The 3,632-nt window shown below is 33.8% G+C and overlaps 1 non-coding gene across 1 annotated transcript; it reads left to right on the top strand.

The window, feature by feature from the left end:
* Positions 1 to 549: 549 nt before the first annotated feature.
* On the top strand, positions 550 to 658 carry LOC140851838 (small nucleolar RNA R71). The gene has a single exon (XR_012134595.1). It is a non-coding gene; the product is annotated as a small nucleolar RNA R71 (small nucleolar RNA).
* Positions 659 to 3,632: the final 2,974 nt, after the last annotated feature.

The following is a 3,632-nucleotide window of genomic DNA, read 5'->3' as shown; positions in this document are numbered from 1 at the left end:
GGGATCTCCAAGAAAAATTAGGATGGTTCCTCCAGCCTGAATTATATGTGTTAGAGAATGGATCATTGACAGGTTTGGAGTAACCTTGGACAGTTTGAACTTGTTCTTGAATGAAAGGTGGAAACTGTGCAGCCGTTGGACATTCGCTCACATGATGGGCCGAGCTAGCACAGATAGAACAAATCTCTTGATAATTAGGTGGTGGTGTGTATTGTGCAGGAGATTGTTGACCTAATGCTAGGAACTGATCAAATTTTTGGGCAAGAAGGTTGACTTTATCTAATCTTTGGGCTATTAGGTTCAGATCGGCCTTAGGATTAGAGTCTGTTTGCTTGATCTCAAAAATTTCTGCCTGCTTTTGGTGAGGATTGATCTTTCATAGGAGGATAATGAAGCATGATTGATTGAATTTTCACTCAAAATTTCAAATAAAGTGTAGGCTTCATCCTCACTTTTACTCATGAATGCACCCCACAAGATGCATCTACCATCTGTTTGTATTGGTCACCTAAACCCTCATAAAAATCTTGAACAATTTGCCACTTAGATAGACCATGGTGTGGGCATTTTCTAAGAAGTTCCTTAAGTCTCTCCTATGATTCATGAATTTGTTCTCCTGGAAGCTGAGCAAATCCAGTGATGGCTCGCCTCTTGGTGTTGGTTCGACCTATGAGATAGAATTTCTTAAGAAACTTATGCTGCATTTCAGCCCAAGTTTGGATTGGTCTCTCTATTGTGCCAAGCTAGTACTTGGCTTTGTCTTTAAGTGAGAAGGAGAATAAGGTCAATCTAAGTACATCATCAGTAAAATTTTGAATTTTTACCGTGGAACAAATTTTTAAGAACTCATTCAGATGCTTGTAAGGATCTTCATTAGTATTCTCATAGAAAGACGGAAGCATCTGGATTGTGGTCGACTTGATCTCATAGTGGCTTATAGGGATATCAGGTAAGTGGATACAAGTCGATGGGTTATAGGTGGAAGAAATAAAATATTCCTTCATCTGCTTAGGTGGTTCTCTAGGATCTCCAACCATCTGATTTTCAGGTTTAATATGAATCAACCGTTTAATCTCAGGATTGGGTTCAACTAGGTCAGGATAGAGAGATCTTCTATCTTGCATATACCAGTGCAAATCCTAATGTATGATTCAAGTTTTGTTTTTGTTTCATTTTTTTTTTAAGAGAAAAAAGAGAGAGAAGAAAGAAAGAGCCCTAGACCTAGATACGTAAGGTAGGAAGAATTAGTTGTGGTTTAGTGTTAATTACAATCAAGTTAGTAAACAATTAAACCTAGACACCTATGGGTTTCTTAGACCTAACAGTTTGATGTAGAGTGGCTTAGTCTAGATACAAATTGGATTTATTCTCACTTCTTTCAACTAGCCAGGTAAGAGGTGGGATCATGGGGGTCTCCCCATTCTTGCCTTAGACACCAATTGAATTGGTCAGGTAAGCTAACGAAACCAATTAAATAACCACAAATCCACTTAGGCTGAGCCTTTATAACCTCTAGCCTAAGACACCAGTTTCAGGAGTGAGTCCAGACTTACTTTGTACTTGACTTGACCATAATACTCAGAACTGAACTCGATAAATACTAGGGGCCAATATCTACTTGATTTTAGTTAGGCTAGGGTTAATGCGGGATGCTGGTTGGTTGTTTTTGGGCCAAAAAAGGGTGATGAAATTTCCATCTTATCTTGTTATGGATGTTGTCCTTAAATTGATTTGAGATGAATATGCACAACCAATTTCAAACAAGGGGTTTTATGCAACTAAATTAGATGCATGAAACTAATAAAACTTGAAAGCTTACCTTGTCTTCAGCGATCACCAAAAATAAATCTACAATGATGAATACTCCTAAAAATTAAGTTTTTACTCTTGTCATACAATTTTTATTAGGTTTATGTGGATGAATTTTAGGTTAATTAAAAAAAATAATAATTAATACTAAAAGAAATAGTTAAGGCTAGGGTTAGGATTGATCTCACCAATTTGGAACCTTTCTATATCCCCTTTTTTTTAAAATTTTTGATTTTTTTTTGCAAAAAAATAAAAAAAGTTAGTAAGCAATAGTCACAAGAAAACCAAAAAAATCAAATATTAAAATTGGTGCCTTCCTCGGCAACGGCGCCAAAAATTGATACGATCGCGATGTTGTCGTTAGGACACCATGATTATCAATCAAATTTTGACTTCAATAAAAATTAAAAATATATAGAAAGTAGTGAGTCAGATCGAATCTACAGAGAAGGTAGAATTTTGACTTGAAATCTTTGATTTTACAAAAGAAAAATAAAATTTTGAAGAAAGTAATTTAAGTCAGAAAATAAAAATTAAAAGTGTGAAAAATAAATCGGATACTAAGATCTACTAACTAGATCCTAGCATCTACTTACAATAAAAATAAATAATAAAAATTTAAAAAATATAAAATAAATAGGGTACTAAGATCTACTAACTAGATCCTAGCATCTACTTGTAAAAAATAAAAGACAAAAATTTAAAGTACAAGAAAAAAAATTTATATTAATTAAAATTATAATTCAAGTACAAAAAATTAAAAAAAATAATAAAATAAAATCAAACTATAACAAGAATTTGAAGTTGATCAGCCAAGCCTCATCGAGAAGATGGTTGATGACCTCTATCTTTTATCGTACTCCGTAGAGTGAACCGGCTTTTCTCTTTCTTTTCCTTGGGTTCCTAAAGCTATTTAATTTTTTTTCTATTTTTTTCTATACTTTCTACTCAATTTTTTTGCTCAGAAAGCTTATTCTCAGACCTCCTATTTATAGATGAATTTTTCATAATTTTTTGATAGGAAAAGGAGTTCTAAAACCCTTAGAAATTATATTAATCCCCTTAGGAATATTTCTGGCCGTCGGATGGAGCTTGAACCATCCAGATCTGCCCAAAATCCATAGTTTTAATCCTTATCAAAGTCGGATCAAACCACAGCCATCTGATCGCACCTGGGATTGGTTATGGACCGTCGGATTGCATTGATAATCTCTTATTCTCAGTCGGGAGCATCCTCAGCCGTTGGATCTCATGATGGATTCATTTTCGGCTGTCCGATCATGCAAAAATCCATCTTTATAAATCGATAATGGATGCTGACCGTCGGATCTGGTTTGGGATGAGTTTCAGCCGTTGGATCACATAAAATAGCTTTCACTGCCCGTAGACCATGCCTATGGACCGTGTAGCATTTTCGGTGGACCACACCTGGGCTCCGTGGACCGAGCGGTCGGTCCACCGTACATTGAAGGCTATTTTCTTTATTTTTTAAGATATTTTAGCTCTATTTTTGCTTCGATTTTTACTTGAAAAATTTTAAAAAATATGCATTAAATTTTTCAAAAATTTTTCTTTATTTTGGTGCTTAAATTTCTCAATTAAATTAACATCTATTTTTTTATAAATATATCTAATTTCATATTTTTTTTAAAATCACTTATTTTTTAAAAAAAATTAATAAATTCATGAAATTAGGATTTTTAAGAAGATGTTAGCACCATAAATTATCAAAAATATCTTTAATAAATATAAAAATATACCACTTATCAGATGGTAATTAGTGTAGGAATTGGTTCCTGTGCTACCAGCTTAGTGTTTGAATC

This window comes from Elaeis guineensis, chromosome 9, assembly GCF_000442705.2.
Source record: "Elaeis guineensis isolate ETL-2024a chromosome 9, EG11, whole genome shotgun sequence".
In the NCBI taxonomy this organism is placed as follows: domain Eukaryota; kingdom Viridiplantae; phylum Streptophyta; class Magnoliopsida; order Arecales; family Arecaceae; genus Elaeis; species Elaeis guineensis.
Note: the sequence above shows the minus strand (reverse complement) of the source record. Positions and strands in the feature narration are given on the sequence as shown.